At 45.5% G+C, this 23082-nt stretch overlaps 1 protein-coding gene across 3 annotated transcripts in view; it reads right to left on the bottom strand.

The window, feature by feature from the left end:
- S1PR2 (sphingosine-1-phosphate receptor 2) overlaps positions 1–23082 on the bottom strand; it is a 33793-nt gene that overhangs the window by 9543 nt on the left and 1168 nt on the right. Inside the window, exon 2 of one of the 3 annotated variants that reach the window (XM_030197085.1) lies at positions 1249–1358. The exons of 1 other annotated variant lie outside the window; for it this stretch is intronic. The gene's annotated coding sequence lies outside the window, so the exon portion shown is untranslated. Of the gene's footprint in view, positions 1–1248; positions 1359–21296; positions 21317–23082 lie in introns of those variants that run through there. One more of the 3 variants, XM_030197086.1, reaches the window with a different exon arrangement.

Genomic DNA, 23082 nt, shown 5'->3' with positions numbered 1-23082 from the left:
CAGTTGCCTTACTTTCTAACTCTTCCTACTGTCTTACCTATCTATATGTTACATCTTTGTTTTACCATTCACTATAAACTATTAATTACCTATTGTGTTGACACTGTAAGTAGTATACCATACCATACTTTGTATTGTTATTTGAATGTTTTTTACTGCAGTAATCGCCTACTGCTCATGTTTGACCTATTCTTACTGTACACCGCCTTGAGTGAATTCCTTCAAAAAGGCGGTAAATAAATCCTAATGTATAAATAAATATACAGTTGATTTACTGCTGATCGCATAACTATATGCAGCTAAGCAGTTTAGAGTACATACTTGCAGAATACAGCATAATCATAGCTACACTTCATAAAACTCACAAGGGGTCATGTAGCATGTCTTTGAGTGTATGTCAGAAGTACAAATTGTCGACCCAGTGTGCACCAGTGCCATCCATTTTAGCCTTCCTGCAGGAGATTGATCACAGGTTCATATTAAATTCCCTCAAGGTTTAGATTGCTGCTCTTTTTTGTTTGGGAAGAGTGTATGTAATGATCTGAGCATCAGTATTGTTTTTCCAGATGTGCTTCTCTCATCTGCCAAAAAGCCACAGAAAAGACCTAGAACAAAACACCGTCTGCTAAGGGATAATCGAGTCCGGTTTCAGAAAGATAAAGAGCCCCTTTTCTTAGGGCTGGTGCAGAGGTGTTAAGTGTCTTATGTAATCTCCCCCCCCCCCATACACACACAGTTGGGGCCCCCCAATGGTAATGATCACCCCCATACCACCCCTTATTGTTGCTAAGTGTACCCTCTGTTTCTTTGAGATTGTCTAGCTGTCGGGTATCAATTGTTCTATTGTAACTGCAGCTTCTCTTTATTGCCCTCAGAAGCTGCTGCCCTAGGTGACTACTTAGTCCTGCCTAATGTTTGGGCCAGCCCTGCCTTTTGTGTTGGGGAAGGTATCCAACAAGTTCCCATTTGCTCTGCACATTCCTATTTTTGAGAGTTAGATGCATCTGAGACTGAAGCCTGATTCTAATCTCCACAGACAGAGCCAAGTACATTAAGCAACCCACACCAGAGATTAATCCAAGACAAGGAAGTGATAATGATCAGGAGAGCTACTCTGAAAATTTCAGCTGCATTTTTTAAAAGAAAGCAAAATGTTAGGGGTTTTTTCTTTATCAGGCTTGAAATAAAAGGTTAATAAGCAGGCCACAGGCAATATCTTTCTTTTAATGGAAACCTGTAAATACAAACCTAATTATGTCTCTCAGAGAAACAGAACACATTTCTGAGGCACGTACATCTTTCAGTCCAACCTCATGTAAATTGGGAACCAGAAAGACTGCAGAGCAGATTTTCATAAACTGAAAAAGAAGGAAACTTACTAACAGCTTGTGCACTGTCAGGCCAGAGCACACATGCATCTCTATCTAGATGTTATACAAACAACATTATCACTTATTCTATTTTTTTCTTCATTTTGGTACTGAAATGAGTGAAGGAAGTGATTAAAAAAATAGATTAAAGGCCAAGAGAGTAGACATCAAGAGTTTACAGAGATGTAATCAGTGAGGTGAAGTGAGGGTAGGGGATTCAGGGGATAGACACAGGGAAACAAAGCCTGTCACTCCTAAGTCTCCATTTTTAGAACTGTCTTCCAATATAGTTATCTATGGTTTGGTGATAGGGTGCAAGGAAGTTTCTGATATTTATGAACCTTATCAGAACTGGCACCAGGCAAGGGCACAGAGCCCAATCTACCATATTCTCACTTTGGGTGGAAATTTCTTTGAGTTCTTTTTCATACCAGGCTGTCTCCTTTTGGAATGACCTACCACTGAGTGCAGGGGCGTAGCCAGACAGCAGATTTTGGGTGGGCCTAGTCAAGAAGTGGGTGGGCACCAAGTGTTCTCCTCCCCCCCCCCCCCCCCCCAATGCAATGAGGCCAGTATCAGCAGCTTAGGAAGCTTAGACTGCTGAAGTGGAGAGCAGTGTTTTCAGCCCCATCAGGGGGAGGTCTTCAGCTGGTAAACTTGGGATCCCCACTAGCTAGTACTAAATATGTGCTGCTGTTGGGTGGGCCTGAGCCCTAAATGGATGGGCCACGGCCCACCTGTGGCTACGCCACTGACTGGGTGTAAGGCAACATTCCTCTTGCTTATTGTTTTGTAAATGTTTTAAAATGTACTTGAAGAATTTCAGATCAATGATATAATATACATTGTTATTGTCATTTTTTATTGTATAATTCTGTTATTTCCATCACATTGTATATCGCTTTGGACCTTTGTGGGGATCAAGCAGGTTATAAATGTCAAGATTAAGGTTAGATTCTCTGCACTGACAGCCATCCTTTGGGTTTTGCAGCACTGGGAAGTCTGCACTTCCACTCCACCCCCCCCCCCCCCCCCCCCCCCCCCCGTCTCATCACTCCCTCTGCGGCTGAAATAACAGGCCATCTCATAAATCTAAATATAGCACAGCAGCTCCTCCCTCTGTCACCCAGCAGAAGCTGCTCATTAGACGTCTGCTCAGAGCCTGAATAATAAGGTTGAAAAACCCTATAATTGGTAGTAGTGTGCTGTAATACCCATTACCTCCCCAGTTCCTTGATATTAAATAACGCTCTTATTACATACCTCTCAGCATGGTCTATTTGAAGAGGGTACCGTCTGGTGATATTATTTTCTTGGCAGAAAAGGAGGTGAAGCAGGCAGAACCTTAGAGCTGCTCCCAACTAGTCTCTCTGAGTGCTCCACATCACCCTTCCTTCTGTCACCCCATCACAGGAAGTTCCAGTTACAATATGTCTTCATAAAGAGACAAAGTGTCTGTCATAGCACTGCCCTTTCAAGAGGTCATTCAGGAATGTCACCATCCGCTACCGTCTGGAAAAGTCACTTAACCTCTCCCTGCACTTAATCCTCAGCCTTGCTGCCCCCCGCATCTTCCTTACTAGTATTGTATAGGATACCATAAAGAGACCCACGACTGTGGGACTACCATTTCAAATTCCATTTCCTCAGAAGGTGGTAACAGTAGATGCATCCAACCTGGGATGGGAAGCTCATGTGAATAGACTTCACACCCAAGGAACTTGGTCTGCTCAGGAAACAGATCTCCATATCAACTTCCTCGAGCTGAGGGCCATTTGGAACGCTCTAAAGGCTTTCAGAGATCAGCTACAGAACCAAATTATCCACATTCAAACACAACCAGGTTGCAATGTTCTATGTGAACAAGTAGGGGGTAAGAGATCATACCCCTTATGTCAGGAAGCAGTGAGGATGTGGCAGTGGGCCCTCCTTCACAGAATGGTCCTCCAATCCACATACCTTGCAGGAAAGGACAACTGCCTAGCAGACAGACCGAACAGCCACACGAGTGGTCTCTCAACATGGGCGTAGCCCACATGATCTTACGAGAGTGAGGCACCCATCCCCTCAGTGGATATTTTTGCCACTCATCTCAACAACAAAGTCCTTTCTTATACATTGGGGGAAGGGTCTTCTATATGCGTATCCTCCAGTACCTCTCATAGAGAAGACTTTGCTGAAACTCAAGCAAGACCAGTAAATTATGATCCTAATTGCTCCTTATTGGCTGAGGCAATCTGGTTTCCTCTTCTAGAATTTTCCTCCAAAGATCCGTGTAGATTGGAATAATTTCCGACCCTCATCACATAAAATGAGGGATCCCTTCTAAATCCCAGCCTCCAATCCCTGGCCCTCACGGGTTGGATGTTGAGAGCATGGAATTTGAATTCTTAGGTTTGCCGGAGGGAGTCTCTTGCATCTTGCTGGCTTCCAGGAAAGACTCCACTAAGATGTGTTGCCATCTGGTGTGAGGTCAAGACCTTAGATCCTCTCACTTGCCTTACACAAAACTGCTTGAATACCTCCTGCACCTCTGTGAGCCTGGTTTGAAAAACAACTGTAAGGGTTTATCTAAGTACAATTAGTGCTCATCATCACCATGTAGGAGGTAAGCCCATCTCTGTACATCCTCTAGTTGGTTCACTTCATGAGAGGTTTGCTATTGACAAAGCCCTCTGTCAAACCTCCAATTGTGTCATGGGATCTCAACGTTGTCCTCATCCAACTGATGAAAGCTCCTTTTGATCCACTTGATTCCTGTCATCTGAATTATTTGACCTGGAAAGTTGTGTTTTTGGTGGTGGTCACTTCAGCTCGCAGAATCAGTGAGCTTCAGGCCCTAGTAGCTGATCCACCTTACACTAAGTTTCTCTACAATAGTTCTCTGCACACACAACACAACAAGTTCATTCGTATGGTAATGTCAGAGTTCTATCTTAATCAAGAAATTGTTCTGCCAACATTTTTCCCAAAACCGCATGCCCATCCTGGTGAGAGTGTACTACATACCTTAGATTGCAAGCGATCCTTAGCCTTTTCTAATTATGCCCAAGCTGGGCTGACTCATGTCAAGGCTCATAATGTCAGAGCCAGGGCTACTTCGGTAGCCCACTTGAGGTCAGCCGCCATAGAGGAGATTTGCAAAGCTGCCACGTGATCATTCTGTCCACATATTCACATCTCATTACTGCCTTGAGCAGGATACCTGACATGACAGCTGGTTCAGTCAGGCAGTCCTGCAGAATTTGTTCGGTGTGTATAATCTGACTCCACCCTCCTAGGCACAGTATTCTTTGGTTCCAGGCTTCACCTTCACAACTAGTAAGTAAATAGTTTCAGGTTAATTGACTTTGAGGCCTCAACTTTTCAAGTCCCTGTTGTCTTAGCATTATTGTTTTCAGTGAGCCTGGTAGCTGTGTGAATACAACTGGCCTGCTTGTCCTTGGAGAAAGCAAAAGTATTCACCTGTAGCAGGTGTTCTCCAAGGACAGCAGAACAAGTATTCTAAAATACCTTCCCACCTCCCCTTGAAGTTGTATTCTGTACCTATTTTACATGACTGAGGGACCTGAGCTCACACATCAGGTGGGAAGGCACCAGGGCATGCACAGTGGCATGCTGCTAGAAGATTCTACATTAGTCTCCCTAGTCCGCACTGGGCTCCATCGGAGCTGAGAGAATACTTGGCCTGCTGTCCTCGAAGAACACCTGCTACAGGTGAGTAACTTTGCTTTATAAGTAAGAAAATGATTCTGGAGCACTTGTTTTTTTTATATTTCCAGTTCTCTTCCATGTGTGAAATTAAGCTGAGATAGACACTTAGAAGGTATTTTTTGATTGTCTTAGAGGAGTTACTTCACTGTTTTTGTCTTCACTGCTCTGTTTGCTTCACAGCAGAAAAATAATAAAGTGTTTCCATAACTATTTTCTTTGTAAAAATGGTACAAATACATCCTTGTTCCCCCAGCCAGACACAGAAATTAGCCTTTTCAGTAGAGGAAAGAAAATAATTGTATATTTAAATGCAAGCTTGTTTATTAAGCTTGGAGATTTTTTTTTCTTACCAGCTCTGGCTAATGTAACTTACATGTCTCTTGTTTTACCATTAGCAGAAGGAGCTTTCTCCTCTACTTTTGGGTTGACGGTTTTGTTGATGCAAAAGGCATTTAATCTATCACTCAGCCCAGTATTTAAAAAAAAAACCCAATTACAGGGGGCTAAGATGTTCTCTCATTAAACATCAGGGAGGTTCTGTGGGTTTCAACTGACAAAGCAGTCAAGTCAGCATGCCATTTGTCATCTGAGGTGACCCCGGAAAAAATGACAAAATGTTTGTTTTTGTCTGTACAGCAGTGCTAAACTGTTTGATTGGTGTGAGTATGCACTAAAACACCAGGAAATTGATTAAAGTGATTTTCCATGCTCATCTCTATTGAAAATATTGCATTATTTTCGCTATCATATGGTAAATGTGTCCCAATTAAAGCAGCTCTCTTTTGCCTCCACTTCCTTTTCAATAGCTTTTCCCCACGGAGGGGATATGGAAACTGAGCCTCCAAATGTGTTTTCTCTCTATTAGGGGGACTATACACTGTTCCAACTTCCTCTCTCTATATAAAGGCTGGAAGAGATGCAGGGACAGAAAAAACTCCCTAGTTCTACAGGTCAGCTATTTTATCACAGCCCATCTCACCCTACCAGTAGGGGGCTCCAAATATCCCCTTAACCTGAGAACCTGCTCAGCTGAAGCCTCAAAAAATGGAGTGAAGACAACAGGAAAGCAGTACTAGTTTGAAACTTGTATTTTGTTCTGGATTGCTGCCTCTCTTCTGTCAACCACATTAATCTCTGCTTCTCAACAATAAACCAAAAAAAAAAAATACAAATTAGGAAAGCTGTCTGTCCCTCTCAGTAGCAGATACAACTCTGGCCATTACTGGGCAGACTAGATGAACCATAATGGTCTTTATCTACCATTATTTACTATGTTACTATGAGTTACATTCAAGTACACTAGGTATTTTTCTGTCACCTTAGCCTCCTAAGACAATGGAGGCTAAGTGACTTGCCCAAGGTCACAAGGAGTCAGAGATGCTGTGGCAGTATAAGGGAGGGCAGTCAGAACACTTGTGCAAAAGCGGCATCTAGTGGTCACACACAAGGTGGTGTACATATAACCAGGTCCTGGAGGGTATTATGAACTGTGGCCTCCTGTCAAGCACATTCCTCTTCAGTGTTATGTGTGGGTGCAAAAATGAGGAGGGAGAGACCGAGTTCAAACTGAGTGGAAGATGAGGAAGAGAACAACAAAACCCCCACCACCACCACTTTAAAAATAAGAAAATCCTTAGTAATTGCCCCTCTTTCTTCAGTCACATTTGAATTAAAAAAAAAAATGTTTGTGGGGAAGAAGGAAGCAGTGGAGAACAGATGTGAGTGCAGCTAAGGCTTTTCCCACAGGGGCTACAGATGCCTCAGATCACATCTGGATTGTGCTCTTGGCTTCCTATTGCTTGGGAGACCACAAGAAAAACACATCTCTGTCTGCCTTCGTTCCCATTCACCCTCTCTTTTCTATGTATATAAAATTCTGTGGTCCCATAGGTCCAGACCCCCGCTCCGGAATCTGGGGGGGGGGTGCATTTGCTCACAGTAATAAAATCCATTTCCTGAAGTGTATAGCTATCAACACAGTAATCACAACAGCATAAATCTCTCAGCTGCAAGAAATTCAGGGGCAATGATGCAGATCGACGCAAAGCCCTTTTCTGATATTTCAGCTCTGATCCAGCCACTATGAGACCTATTCCACACCTCCCCCCCCCCCCTCCTTCCTGGCTTCTTGGAAAGGAAAGAGGGAGGCCCCTTCTACCCCCAGAAAGCGTATATATCATTTTCCCTTTATCATCTTTTCTTCTCCTTACATCTAATGGACCTCGACTGTGTCTCTCCCTCAGACTGTTAAAGGTAAAGATGCCTGCCTTCTGTGTTAGTCTGTTGACTGGAGTGTAAGCTGTACAAAGGAGGGACTCTCCTTTCTCTGTATCTGAACAGAATTGTCACCTTGCTCAGTGTTGCTTGTGGTTGGACTGTCCTGCCATCAGAGTGTCTTGGTTATGTCAGTGACTGTGCTGACTGCTCTGGTGACATTAGTCACATCTGAATGGCTCTGAGAGGGGGTTGGATGCTGTCAGGTCACTCTGATTAGAACATAAGAGTTGCTGTACTGGATCAGACCAAGTTCATCTAGCCCAGTGACCAGTCCAGGTCATACGTATTTGGCAGAATCCCATGCTACCAACATCACAGGGATAAGCAGTGGCTTTCCCCAGGTCTACCTTAATAACAGTTTAGAGACTTTTCCTCCAAGAACTTGTCCAAACCTTTTTTTTAAACCCAGCTACATCAACTGCTTTTACCATTTGTTCTGGCAATGAGTTCCAGAGCTTAACTATACACTGACAGGCAGATGAACAAAAGCCCCACGCTGTTCCAAACAGTGCTCTAAACTAGCGCTGGAACAGCACGGGGCACTATTAGACCTATGATCAGAGATAATGCGTGCAAATTTAAGCAGCGCAATTATCTCTGATCATGGGGTAGAAGTGTGGGCAATCCTCCCGCACTTGTTTGACAGGTCTGGGCTGTCAAAAGCCCAAACCTGTCAAATACAGGGGCTGGAGGACCATGGGACCACCAGGCCCTGACTACCCCTGCCCCAAGCAATAGGGGCTGGAGGTCTGGCGGACCTCCAGTCCCCCAGACGATCCCATCCCCCCAAGTTCAGGGAGGGCTGGAGATCCGGTGGGTCTCCAGCCCTCCCCCAACCCCCCAGAAAATGGTCTCTGGTGGTCCAGTGGCCGCTTAAAAAGTGGCCGTTATAAAGAACCCCCTCCCAGCCCCCCTACCTTAGTTGGAGGAGGGAGGTAGCCTGCCTCCCTCCTCTTCCTTGGGTTGACGCCGCCACAAAATGGCGGCACCCAGCCCCTCCTGGGATGTGCTGGGCGGGGCTACAGACCATATAAGGGAGTGATTCCCTTATATGGTCTGTAGCCCCATGAACCTGGGGGGGGGGACCGGAGGTCCGCCGGATCTCCAGCCCCCTGTTGGCAGGTTTGCTTTGAGGGGGAACGGGGGCCTGCCAGCATGCAACTGCATGCTGGACAGGGCTCACCATTCCTCCCCAATGATCTGCAAACCCTAACGCCAGCTTGGAGCTGGCATAGGGTTTGCCGTGGCCAGCGACCCAAATTTTGGCACGCTAACCGCTGATCAGTAGCAATGAATGCACTAAGCCCTGTTTAGCATGCTACTTGCACAAAGAGCCCTCGAGCACGTTGTTTCACGCGTTCGAGGGCTCTCATCATGGGGCGGTAGCAAATGCCGGCACTAGTATGGCGCTAGCAGCCTCTAGCGCTGGCATTTGCTTTTGATCATCTGCCTGTGAGTGAAAAAATAAGTCCTCCAATTTGGTTTAAATGTGCTACTTCATAACTTCATGGAGTAACCCCAATCATTGTACTTTTTGAAAGAGTAAACAGTCAATTTATGTTTACATTTTTAAACTATCATATCTCCTCTCAGCCCTAACCTCTTGAGCCTTTCCTCATGTGAGAATCCTTCCATCCCCTTCATCATTTTGGTCACACATCTCTACCCCTTTTTTGGTTCCATCATATCTCTTTTTTGAGATGCAGTGACCAGAATTGCACACAATACTCAAGGTGCAGTTTCACCTTACAGCAATACAGAGGCATTACAATATTTTTTTGATTTATTCTTTATTCCTTTCCTATTAGTTCCTAACATTTTATTTGCTTTTTTGGGTACCACCACACACTAAACAGAAGATATCAGCATACTGTTCATGATGGCACCTAAATCCTTTCCCCTGGTGATGACTCCTAATATGAAAGCTAGAATCTTGTAGCATCAGAACAGAGCCTTAAAAGCTTTTCCAGCCAAAGACATTTGTCTGTAAGTTCCTCCTTCAAAGTCTGTTTACTGGCTGCTCAAAGGAAACTTTTGCCGAAATGATGGATAGAGAAATGGAAAATAATAATTGCTTAAGTTCCACGTAACCTATGTGTGGGACAAAGCAGACGGTGAGTCACCTTCATATTCTCTGTTGCATCTCTTATCTTGTGATCATGGCTCAGGGCTGCCTTATTTCTGAAAGCTCTGGTCTGATTCAGGGTTCCCTCTAGCTGACAACTGTGAATTTTCCTATCAATTTTTGCTACACAGTGTACTTAATGTTGCACTGTCATCTGCCAAGCAGGGGAGGGAGAGGGCCTCTGTCTGGGCTGGAAAGTCCATATAAAATGAAATAAAAAAGGAAAAAAGTTATGTTTGGTTACTTCAAAGATGCAACAGCCTGGAGAAGTTAGTGGTGGCCTCCTGGAATCAGAAGGGACAGCTGCAGAGGTGTGTCACTGCTAATTTACGATGAGACTTCAGGATTTATGTGTTCTTGATGACACCTGCGAGCTCGGACATCATGGTTAGACTTAAGGCACTTAAGTTCACCCGCAGTGCATGTCCTGACAGGGCCATGTTACGGCAACATTGCAGGCGGTTCTTGAAACTGGGTTCTTATGTGCTGTCCTACATAAAGGCAAAATATTGATAAACGGAAGCAAATCCATCTGACCTTGACGACAGACAAGAAAAGACAGACTGGGGGAGGGGGGCACTTAGCACCAAAAAGACTTCTGAATTCTGTCCTAGGATCAGGTGATGATGTCAACTGAGTGTGGCTGCTTTATCCTGCTTGTTCATGGATAAAGCCAACGTACACCACATTCTTTTTTTTGTTTGTTCTTTCAAAAGTGCATCAGCACACTGGACTCCGGTTTTCCTCTAGCAGTTAGCTACTGAGAGCCGTACAGGTCCAGTCCCTACTGATGGCATCCATTAACTCGTCTCCAGACCTGGAGTCGATGTAGCTGGAGTTCTAATGGCCACAAGTATTGCTGGACAAGCAGAACATAAGAATGGCCATCCTGGGCCAGACCAAAGGGTAGCCCAGTATCTGGCTTCCAACAGCGTCCAATCCAGGTTACAAGTACCTGACAAAATCCTAAATAGTAAGAAGATTTCATGCTACTGAACCCAGGAATAAGCAGTGGCTTCCCCTATGACTATCTTAATAGCAGATTATGGACTTTTCCTCCAGGAACGTGTCCAAACTTTTTTTAAACCCAGGTATGCAAACCGCTGTTACCAGCAATGTCAACGAGTTCCAGAGATTAACTATTCCTTGAGTGAAACCATGCAAGCGCTGTCTGCTCTGCCTCCTTTCTCCCCCACTTCTCCCATTTCATTTTCCATCACCGTGCTGTGGCCTGCAATTTTCTCCTGTAGTCCAGCAACATTAGCTCAGTATGTTTTGTCTGACATCAGTGTGGCAGTGGTGTGGCTTCTGCTGCTTGCGATAATAATGGTCTTTTGTCTTGTAGAGGGAGACCACAACAAATGCTGGTCTGACTAATATTTGAAACAATAAAATCACTTGCCTGCAAGATCAGGGTGCAGGAGAAGAAGCAACACCTGCATAAGTGCAGCTAACCTCGTGAATCATTTTTACATGGGCAAAAAGAAATATTGCAGCTTATAAACTGACGCAAGAGCTGCCAGGTAACCCAGCTGCGTAACAGATATTTTGTGAGCAGTCCTTGTTTTGAACATACATCCTAATGCATGGTGAAATTATTATCACATTCAAAAGCAGTGCTGTGGGTACCAGAGTGCACTGGGGCAGGAGCATTGGCAGAAATTCAGGACTGGCCTCAAATTTTATTTTGAAAGGCGGTATATCAAGTTTTTAATAAACGTAAATCTCCCTCCTGCAATCAGCTCTGAACAGTCTGTGAAGTGGAAGCTTGAATTAACCACCGTTCTTCTGCTCAGCTGAAGTCCCCCAGTAAGTGAAAAACTTAGTTACACAACTCCCATCCAGGCCACTTCACTCTGTGACACTCCTGTCTCTCAAGGTTGGCTGCATGGGTAAATACAGCTCTCAGAAGTTCCCAGTGTGGTACAGAAGGCTTCTCAAAATTAGGCTGTGACATCATTTCAGGTTTTTCCCCACAGTCAGGGTCATGGTGTCCATTTCTTAAGAACTGATGTGTCAGGAGAGGCGCTTTGCAGGTTGAATAGATCTTATAGATGAGATCATGTTACTGCACCAATTAGAATGTGTTCGCCTTTTGGAAAGGGAAGAGGTGGACTTACTTGCCTTATATTTAGTACTGAGAAGGAGAAGTGGTATTGAGAGGGAGAAGTATACGATTGAAACCTATGCTAAACTTGTAATTGTTCCAAAAATGTGTACATCTGTTTTGGTTATATCAAGGATTCAGGAATTTCTCACTAAAAATTGTTGAAAAATTGCAAACATATAGAGATTTTAAATAATTTGTTACAAATTTGTTTGCCATAACTTCCTTCTTAGTAGCTGACCTAAGACAGGGTTCCTTCAACGAGCATCAACTGTATTTTCTTAATAAGTATTGTTTTTGTTCTCATTGTTCTTTGTTATGTCTGTGAACCATGTATTCTGATTCATAATGAACAATTTAGATAATGTTTTGGTTTTTTATTTGTCAATTATATAAAATAAATAAAATGTTTGAACTAAACAAAACAAAAAAATAAACAAGTGTCAACAAAGAACTTTGACATGTCTCCATGCAAAGGGGAGTTTACTGGGGGAAAGAGACGAGGGGGATTATAATTAAGGCTGTACAGAATATTTGTATTCGATTTGATTCTGCCCCAAATAGTGCCCTGAATACATTATTCGTATTCGGCCAAATAGTGATTTAAATTCAAACACAAATTATTCAGGGCTCTACTATGCTAAATCCTACTGAAATAAACACTTGATCTATAATTTTACATATTGTTTATTTTATTATTATGTTTATTTTATTATTTATTTTATTTATTTGTTACATTTGTATCCCACATTTTCCCACCTATTTGTAGGCTCAATGTGGCTTACATAGTACCGGAGAGGCATTTGAAGACTCCGGTGTAAACAAATACAAAGTGATGTTGTGGTAAGATAAAGTTCATGTGGCACAGCCACATTAGGGAATCATACAACGGAAGAGTTGAGTTTTGTCCATTATTACTTTAGTTTTGTTGTGTTGCAGAGATCAGGCATTTCTCCGAGGACAAGCAGGCTCAATATTCTGAGTGATGGGTCGTCGTCCGCGACAGCCCAGGAGACCGGAAGAAACTTCAAAAGTATAGGAAACTTCTTGAACGCTCCGTCACATGGGCCGACTCACCGCGCATGCGCGAGCAGCTTCCCGCCCGCGATGCAAACGTGCTGTGTTCAGTTCTTTTCTATCCACAATCAGAAAAGTTGTTGTTTGAATGTTCCCCTATTTTTCAGCTCAGGAGAACTGTTTTGGCGTTTTTTCGCCCTCTTTTTTGACTCATTTTTCCTTCTTTTTCAATCTAACTTAGTAAAAAAAAATCCCTTTTTCCTTTATTTTATTAGTTCTCATCTTCCTCTTTCAAGTTTCCTTTCGACACGGCCGCCTTTAGGCTGCTCGGTCGAGCTGTTCTTCCTTCTTTTGTGCCCTTTTTTCTTGGCACCATTGAGCCCTTTGATTTCGCAACCGCCGTTTTTCCCTCCGTGTCATCGAGGACACCCAGCGGCTTCAAGCGTTGTACTCGGTGCAACCGGACCATTCTGGTACCAACCCTCACGCGTGGTGTCTCCAGTGTCTTGGGCCTGACCATCTGCCAGCTTCTTGTAAGCTCTGCAAATTGATGAAAAAATGGACCCAAGTGGCTCGAGAGGCTCAGCGTGAAAAACTTTTTCCAGATCGGTCCGGTCCTTCGACATCAGCATCAACATCGGTACCGAGGTCAGCGGTATCGGCGTCAAGGGAAGCATTGACATCGGGAGTTCAGATAATGGCTGCCGAAGGACCACAACATGCTGGGAGCAGTGAGGCATCGAGCAGGTCTCCACCTGTCTCGAGGCCTATTGCTATGCAGGCCCCCCCGGGACCGCCCTTCGTCAGACCCGGCCCCGAGGAGACGTGAGGGTTCCACGTCCTCGTCGGCACCGAGGAGTCTCGATGACGGGCGTCGAGCGAAAGCGAGGAAGCACCGTCATCAATCTCCTTCCATGCACTGTACCAAGTGCTCCGGGGAGCCGAGGCCGTCGGCACCCGAGAAGCGTCAGCGCCGGGAGGACTGCTCACTCTCCATACAAGAGGTGCCAACGCGTCGGTCATCTGGCAGCCTGGTACCAGCTCCCGAACCCCCTCCGCTTCTGGCACCGACTTCTGCACTGACCCCACAGCCTTTTCCGATGCAAGCTCTCGACAAGCGCATCCGGGCCCTTCTTCCAGAGCTCCTGGAGGGGTTGCTTCGCCAGTGTGCCTCGGTATCGGGGTACTTGCTCCTTCCATACCGACTGCTGAGGCGGCATCTGGGCCATCACCTGTGAGGAGGTCTCCGCCCTCGGTACCGGCGTTGGCTGCCACCCGGGTCGATTCCCCCTCGATGTCGGTGGAGGAAGCTTTGCTGGAGTTTAGACAGGGGTCGACTTCTCGACACCCCCCACGAGATCGTCGATTTTCGATGTCAAGACAGGCTCGGGTTCGGGCTGCTCTTAGGGAGCTTTTGTCTGACACCGATGAGGAGCGCTCGTGGGAAGAGGACGAGGACCCCAGGTACTTTTCGGAGGAAGAGTCGTGTGGGCTTCCCTCTGATCCTACTCCACCAATTGAAACTAGGATATCTCCATCTGAGAGTCTTTCTTTCTCATCCTTTGTGTGGGAAATGTCTAATGACATTCTATTCCCTATGGAGGTTGTGGATGAGCCCAGGTCTGAGATGCTCGAGGCCCTGGATTATCCTTCTCCACCTGCTGAGGTTGCAACGTCCCCTCTGCATAATACACTCCGGGAAGTGCTGATACGGAATTGGTCTTGCCCTTTTTCTAATCCAGTGGTCCCCAAGAAGTCCGAGTCCCAGTACAGAGTCCATGGAGAGCCTGTAATAGTGAAGGCCCTTCCTCACGATTCCATGGACTCTGCTCTCAGAAGGGCCAAGAGTACCAGAGACTATGCCTCGGCACCCCCAGGCAGAGAGTCTAGGACCTTGGATTCTTTTGGGAGGAGGACGTATCAGGCCGCTATGCTCACTGCCAAGATCCAAACATAACAGCTCTACATGAGCATCCACTTGCGGAACTCGGTGAGGCAACTGTCCAGTTTAGTTGAAGCACTTCCTCCGGAGCTTGTTGAACCTTTTCACCAGGTGGTCAGGCAGCAGAAGGTGTGTCGCAAATTCCTGGCCAGGGGGTCTTACGACACTTTTGATGTAGCATCCCGAGTAGCTGCTCAAGGTATAGTGATGTGCAGATCAGAAGATCCAGCAGCGAATGGCGGATGTTCCTTGCCAGGGGGATAATCATTTTGAAGAAAAAGTAGAGGACATGGTTGATCAGATAAAAAAGCATCATGACACCATGGATTCTCTCTCCCGCCAGACGTCTTCTGCTACTGCCTCCTCTTCTAGGAGGTTTTTTGGAGTGAAGAGGAGTGCTCCCTATTCCTATAATAGGTGTAGGTACATTCCTGCTTCTCGACAGCCGGTTCAGGCTCAGTTCCAGCATGCGCGTTCTCGTCAACGCCGTGCGCCTAAGGCCCCTAGGGCTCCCCAGCAAAAGCAAGGGACGGGCTTTTGACTGGCTCCAGTGCAGCATAGCCACAGTAAAAGTGTCCGTACTGGGCGGCTTGCCTGTCGGGGGGAGGTTGATATTTTTCACCAAAAGTGGCCTCTTATAACCTCCGACAAGTGGGTTCTTCAAATAGTCCGGTTAGGATACACACTCAATCTGGTATCCAAGCCTCCAAATTGCCCACCGGGAGCTCAATCCTTCAGCTCCCAGCACAAGCAGGTACTTGCAGAGGAACTCTCCGCCCTTCTAAAGGCCAATGCGGTCGAACCCGTTCCACCAGGGGAAGAAGGGCTGGGATTCTATTCCAGGTACTTCCTTGTGCAAAAGAAAATGGGGGATGCGTCCCATCCTAGACCTAAGGGTCCTGAACAAATTCCTAGTCCGAGAAAAGTTCTGGATGGTTTCCCTGGGCACCCTTCTTCCCATGATTCAGGAAAACGATTGGCTATGCTCTCTGGACTTAAAGGACGCCTATACCCACATCTCGATACTCCCAGCTCACAGGAAGTATCTTCGATTTCGGTTGGGAACTCGGCACTTTCAGTACTGTGTACTGCCCTTTGGTCTCGCGTCTGCGCCCAGGGTTTTCACAAAGTGCCTGGCAGTTGTCGCAGCATCGCTACGCCGACTGGGAGTGCATGTGTTCCCTTATCTCGACGATTGGCTGGTGAAGAGCACCTCGGAGGCAGGGGCTTTACAGTCCATGCGGATGACTATTCGACTGCTGGAGCTACTGGGGTTTGTAATCAATTATCCCAAGTCCCACCTTGTCCCAGTACAGAAATTGGAGTTCATTGGAGCTCTGTTGGACACAAGGACGTCTCAAGCTTATCTTCCCCAGGCAAGGGCATACAATCTCCTGGCCCTAGTGTCCTTGGCTCAAGCGTCTCAACAGATCACAGCTCGGCAGATGTTGAGACTTTTAGGGCACATGGCTTCCACGGTTCATGTGTTTGTCCTCGGAGAAAATGAAGATACATACCTGTAGCAGGTATTCTCCGAGGACAGCAGGCTCAATATTCTGACAACCCTCCCTCCTCCGCGTTGGAGATGTTCCACTTATATTGTTTTGCTTTTTATTAAACTGAGCACTGCACGTTTGCGTCGCGGGGGGAAGCCGCTCGCGCATGCACGGTGAGTCGGCCCGCACAACAGAGCATTTGAGAAGTTTCCTATACTTCTGAAGTTTCTTCCGGTCTCCTGGGCCGTCGCGGACGACCCATCAGTCAGAATATTGAGCCTGCTGTCCTTGGAGAATACCTGCTATAAGTATGTATCTTCATTTTATGTTGGATCGGTAGGGTATGCCTTTTTAAACAGGTTGGTTTTTAGTGTTTTCCGGAAGTTTAGGTGGTCGTACATAGATTTCAAGGTTTTTGGTAATGCGTTCCACAGTTGTGTGCTTATGTTAAAGCTCAATGCCCATTATTCGTATTTGGCTGAATAATATTTTTCATTCGGACGAATAGTAAAATATGCTATTCGGTACAGCTCTAATTATAATTCAAAAGCATGAGCTGATATTTCTTCAGTGCAGTAAGGAGATTTATCTCAATTGAGATTCAGAGGACAGAACAGACACACATACACAGAAAAAAAACTAATTTGTGGAAGAGAGCAATAGAACATTTCCTGAATCCTTCCAAATGAATTTACAGCTCCAGCGCTTTCCTACCAATAATGGGGACGATTGTTTGTAGAGAAAGCTGGAATTCTCCATGGTGAGCAGGACAGTAAAAGGGACCTAAAAATGTCCCTTATACACCTGATGGTGGAATTGTTTTTGATGGTATTGATTATGTATGGCTATGAAAAATGACTAAATAAAAATAAAGCTGAAAAAAATGTCCCTTATCTCTACAAGCTTTATTTATTTATTTATTTATTTATTTACTAGCCGTTAAGCCCATTAAAATGGGCGAGATTTCCAGCTACCCTCCTCGCCACCGCTCCCTCCCCCCTCCGTGCCGGGCTGCCTGCAGCGCTTCCACACGGAGGTGAGAGGCACTGTCAGGTCAGTGCAGGGGGCCCGATACGGAGGGGGGTGGGAGCGGTGGTGGGAATGGGGTGGGAGAGTGGAGGTTGGTGCGCGCGATGTTCGTTTCCAGGCTCCAGCGGCAGCATCCGACAGTCCGACTCCGTTTCCCTCTCTGTTCCGCCCTCTGACGTCATCAAGTCTTGACGCAAGGGTAGGACAGAGAGGGCAGTCTCTACTGCGCATTTGCAGGTGAGTCGGTCACTTGCCATTTATATGTTTGATTGCACTTGTATCCCACATTTTTCCACCTATTTGCAGGCTCAATGTGGCTTACAAAGACCTGTTATAGCATCGCTATACTAGATTTGAGAATACAATTGGTGTTACAAAGAAGTCAAGTAAGACAAGAGGATTTGGTCAAGCAGTGAAAAGATACATTCTGAATAAAGTTGGGTAGGTGTTGTGTTATAGTTAGTTAAGGGATCTCGTGGTAGGCTTTGTTAAAGAGGTAAGTCTTCAGGGATTTGCGGAAGTTCGTTAATTCATTGATTGTTCGCAGGTGAGTTGGAAGTGAATTCCACAGTTGCATGCTTATGTAAGAAAAGCTGGTCGCGTGTGTTAGTTTGTATTTTAGTCCTTTACAGCTGGGGAAGTGTAGGTTAAGAAAGGTGTGGGAAGATCTCTTAGCATTTCTGGGTGGCAGGTCCACAAGGTCCAGCATGTAGGTCGGGGCATCACCGTAAATGATTTTATGAACAGTCGTGCAGATTTTGAATGCAATACGTTCTTTGAGTGGGAGCCAGTGTAATTTCTTTCTTAGGGGTTTTGCACTTTCATATTTTGTTTTCCCAAATATGAGTCTGGCTGCGATATTTTGGGCTGTTTGAAGTTTTTTGATGGTCTGTTCTTTACAGCTAGCATAAAGTGCATTGCAATAGTCCAGGTGACTTAGTACCATTGACTGTACCAGGTTCCGAAACATGGCCCTTGGGAAGAAAGGTTTTACTCTTTTGAGTTTCCACAGCTGGAGAGGCAAGAACATCTTTTAATTCTGCCAGGCTCTCTCTCTCTCTCTCTATTGGTTTTGGCCTTTGCCTTTTTTGTGCAAGTTTATGTGTGTATAAAGGCTGATCTGTGTGCTATGTGTAGGCGTGTGAAAGTTACTTTGTGTATGAGTGCACATGAGTATGTAACAGTGTGTGTGTAGAAGTGTAAGTGCATGTGACTGTGATAACAGAGATCAGTGTGAGGTTGTGAGTGTGTACGTATATGTGTAATAGTGTGTGTACATGAGTGTGACAGAGTTTGTGAATTGTGAAAGTATGTCTGTACATGTACTGTGAGTGTAGCTTTATGAGTACATACAAGTGTGACAGTAAGTCTGTGCATGTGGAAGAGAGTGTGTGACAGTATATGTGAATGCATGTGATAGTGTGTGTCTGTGCACAGTACAGTGCTTCTCTATAACACACTTGTGCATGGTGGCATCAAATTTCAAACCAGTGACAAAGCTTCCAGACTGCTAAATGCTACTGGGCCAATCATTCCCAACCCCTGTATTGCAAAGAAGGAAAGATTGCCTTTTAATTCTTCAAGTTACAAACACAAAAGACAATAACACCTCTCTTCTTCCCTCCTGACATTTTCTACCCTGTCCTACCACCAAAAAACATTCAGTTGAATATTTACCCAGGTGGGTTCTTCCCTGCCACACACGTCCCAACAGGGGTTCAGTGGGGGCAAGTAAGAGCAGACCACTGGAGAAAAAAGGCACAGGGAAAGCAAGTGTAAGGGCTGAGGGAAGAAAAGCATGAGAAGTGAGAAATGGAAGGGAAGGAGAAAAAGAAGCTGAGGGAGGCAGTGCTTATTGGGGAAGTTGAACTGTGTGTTGTGTCAGTACGACCGTTACTGCTCACTCAATGAAATACCCAGAGGAGCAGGAACGAGTTGGGAAACACTCAGTACTGTAGCCAAGTCAGCACACTGTTGTGACGGGAGAGGGGGAGGTGATTACCCTGCTGACTGACTTCTCCCCCAGAGAGGATGACCAGAACAGGGTGACCCAACCCTGGTTTTACCCCACTGCATACAAGTGGATGAAGTGCTGATGGGTTTTATCTTTGTGTCATTCAGACTTCACAAAGAAAAAACAAGTCAGAATGTGTTCCACTGGGGTTCCAGCTGGGTTTGACAAGAGGGCAGGCAAGACTGGAAAATTTCATACAGCAAAATCCCATCCAAAGAGGTCGGGAGGCGGGGCTGGTGGTTGGGAGGCGGGGATATTGCTGGGCAGACTTATACGGTCTGCCAGAGCCGGTGGTGGGAGGCGGGACTTGTGGTTGGGAGGCAGGGATAGTGCTGGGCAGACTTATACGGTCTGTGCCAGAGCCGGTGGTGGGAGGCGGGGCTGGTGGTTGGGAGGCGGGGATAGTGCTAGGCAGACTTATACGGTCTGTGCCCTGAAGAGCACAGGTACAAATAAACTCCCTGAGCCCATACGCCAGGCCCCCTCCCTGCCCATCTTCAAAGCCTTGCTCAAAGCCCACCTCTTCAATGTCGCCTTCAGCACCTAACCATCATACCTCTATTCAGGATACCTGGACTGTCCCTACTTGACATTTCGCCCTTTAGATTGTAAGCTCCTTGGAGCAGGGACTGTCCTTTATGTTCAATTTATGTTAATCTGTACAGTGCTGCGTAACCCTAGTAGCGCTCTAGAAATGTTAAGTAGTAGTAGTAGTACAAATCAAAGTAGGGTATACACAAAAAGTAGCACATATGAGTTGTCTTGTTGGGCAGACTGGATGGACCGTACAGGTCTTTTTCTGCCGTCATCTACTATGTTACTGTGGGTTTGTTGGGTGGATAGTCGATTAATCAGAACCCATGCCCACAGGAAGAGGTCAAGCTGTTCTAGGTGCCCCTCCCCCCACCTTACATGCAGAGACTAGCACAGGAGTTCTTAACTCAGTCCTCAAGACACAGCCAGTCAGGTTTTCAGGATATCCACTATGAAAATGCATTGCAAATCCACCTCATGCATATTCATTGTAGATATCCTGAAAACCTTGCTGGCTGGCTGTGCCCTGAGGATTGGGTCGAGATCCGCTACACTACAAAATCCTCTCCCCCCACTTTCACTTCTTTTCTATATCACACACCCCCCCCTTACTGGCTAGCTTTACTCTAAGATTTGAATGTACATGGTCTGTACCCTCACAGGACTCATGGACATAGATGCCAGGTCTGTGAGTACAATCACTAGCATATTAGACAACTCCTGGTCTGTTAAATCATTTGTTTGAGGCTACCCACTGGTATTCGGTGGCATTTGACATTCAGCAAAATGTGAGACCTGATTGACATCCTGTAACGTAGAAATGTGGATTGATTTTATTTTTATTTTAGAATTGTATGTTCTCTTTAATTTGAATGCACTGCTTGCCTTTACTTTCCTATCATTTTATGGATGTCCTTTAGGTATTATGTTGTATGTATGATACTTAAGTTATTGTAAACTGTTCTGGTTTGCCTTGCAAGAGAGTCTGTATAGTAAAACTGATAAATGATAGACTGCTAAACTCAAAACTGGCTATTTTCTTGGTGGTCCAGGGGTGGCGTTGACACTTAATGTGGTTAAGTGCTGATATTCTAAGTTTAGCGGCCAAACTGGACCATGTAAAAGTCAATCTTATCTTTATGTGGTGTTGCTTAAATGCTGAATATTGCACTTAACCACATAACAGATAACCAGCTGCATAAACCCAGATAGTCAATGCAGATGTCTGGACAGGGCCTGGCATTGATATCCGGCAGCTAAAAAAAAAAAAAATGCTCACCACCACCATCTGAACATCAACCCCCCAAAAGAAAAAGAACCCAGTATGGTGATTCTTTTTGCAGTAAGTAATCATTTTAAATTGGGAATATTAATCTATGAAAAATGAATGTGGAATTTCTGCAGCTGAGGTTCTGTTCATGCACGGAGCGAAAGCCAATGCGTGGTCTTTCTGCATTTGTCATCCAGCTTTTGAGAACTGTCCTCCCTGGAAAGTGTCGAGGCTGGAGTGAGAATGGAGTTTCAAAATGATGCCAAGTCAACAAGAGAAAACTGATGCAGCCTGGATTTCACCATTTGAAAAGAAGCAGCAGAATCCAAGCCTGGTTGTGTCGTCCCCCCCCCCCCCCCCCAACAACTGACTGTATTCTGAAACTTGTAAACTCCCCTTACCTTAGAAACTGGACCATCAGGGCAAGGGGGCATCCAGCCTGATCCTGATCACCTTGTGACTCTAAAATGACTGGATGCAAAGGAGAGAAGACAAAGGATGTCACCTCAGCACCCCCCCCCCCCCCCAAAGCAGGTGCACACACACACACAAGATCAACACAAAGCTTTTGCTAAGCACTTGCATCTGGAAGGTCAGGCTGAGAACAACTTTACTTCAGTTGCCACATAACCCTCTCCGTATGTAGAGGAGGATGGCAGTACAGCCATCTCATTATATTACATTTATAACATTAAAAGGGGATTTAACAAAGTTGTGGCTTTAGTGTCCCTTCACCCTCTCCCTGCCTAGGAGAAACCAGAATGGAGAGCAGGGAGATGGGCTAGAAGGGGATAAGGGACCGCTATAAGCAGCAGGGTCAGTGTAGGAAATGCTGGTGCCCAGGGTAGAAATTTGGGAGGGGACCTCAAAATGGGATCCCCTGGATCTTGTGATTTTCCACCTTAAAAGCCACTAGAGGATCCAACTTTTACACAGACATAAGAATTTCCACAAGAGACCAGAAAGCTGCCATGCCAAACAGATCTGGAGGATGAAAGCCGGACAGATCTGGATCCTGAGGCAGCAGCAGAAGGGAGGGGAATCGGCCCAGGCCATGTGATGCCAAATGGATCCAGAGTGCATAGCTGTTTGAATCAGCCTCTGGCATGCATAGGTGCTGTGGAAATTGAGTAGAAGCTGTTCTGCATACTATTTAAGGTGGAATTGGAACCTAGGCGGATCTGTCTTTTATCTATTTCCCTCCAAAATCCTCCAGCAGGTTTGCTGTCTTTGGACTTAGGCAGGTCTGGAGCCTCCTGTGGAATAAGCGAGGCGATGCGATGTGCCCCCGATGCACGGAGCCGACATTAACATGGCGCCATGCACCAATGGGCACGCTTGCCCTAAGCAGCGGGGAGCGAGCGGGAGGGGGGAGAGGTCAGGACCCCGCCTCGCAGGTGCTCCCCGCTGTGAGGGGCGGGCACAAAAGAGGGGGTTTAAAACCCCTGGGGCTGAGCTCGGACGAGGTTGTTATTATTTATTTAGATTTTCCTCACCCCTTTTTCAGTAGTAGCTCAAGGTGAGTTACATTCAGGTACACCAAAAGTTGTAGTGTTTACCCACTTTAAAGATAAATACATAGAAATAAAACAAACAAAAAGGATACTTTTGTTTTTATTGGACTAAGGTGAAATCATCAAAAGATGTCTTAGCAGACATCTGGGTTTCCTATCCCATTATAAACCATAAAAATACTGTACACCGCCTTGAGTGAATTCCTTCAAAAAGGCGGTAAATAAATCTTAATAAATAAAATGATACTGCTTCGTCACCCTCTGGCCACCCATCCATCTCTACCTTTTCCTGTGACACTTTTGTTTCACTTACATATTCTGATATCTATTTTTTTGTTCATTTGTGACCTGAAGAAGTAGGTTCTGCCTTCTGAAGCAAGTCAAAAAAATGTACTGTTATTCAATATAAAATATTTATTACCAAGCTATTCTAGAGGAAGGCACAGCCGAGTCCACAGGTCAGTAAAGAAAAGACTGACCCACGGATCTCGTTGCATCTTCCGAGCTCTAAAGATCCCCTTTTGGACAATGAGGGTTTTATTCTTGAAAAGAAAGGCCATTTTCCACTTCCTGTCTTACCCAACTTTCCAAAAATACCTCCAGTCTGATATGAATGGGAGGGCTAAGGAGCACAACTCCCTTCCCCCAATTCATCAGCCCCCTCCCCAGCCAG

The sequence above is a fragment of the Microcaecilia unicolor genome, chromosome 3 (assembly GCF_901765095.1).
Source record: "Microcaecilia unicolor chromosome 3, aMicUni1.1, whole genome shotgun sequence".
In the NCBI taxonomy this organism is placed as follows: Eukaryota; Metazoa; Chordata; class Amphibia; order Gymnophiona; family Siphonopidae; genus Microcaecilia; species Microcaecilia unicolor.
This window is presented reverse-complemented; position numbering and strand designations above follow the sequence as displayed.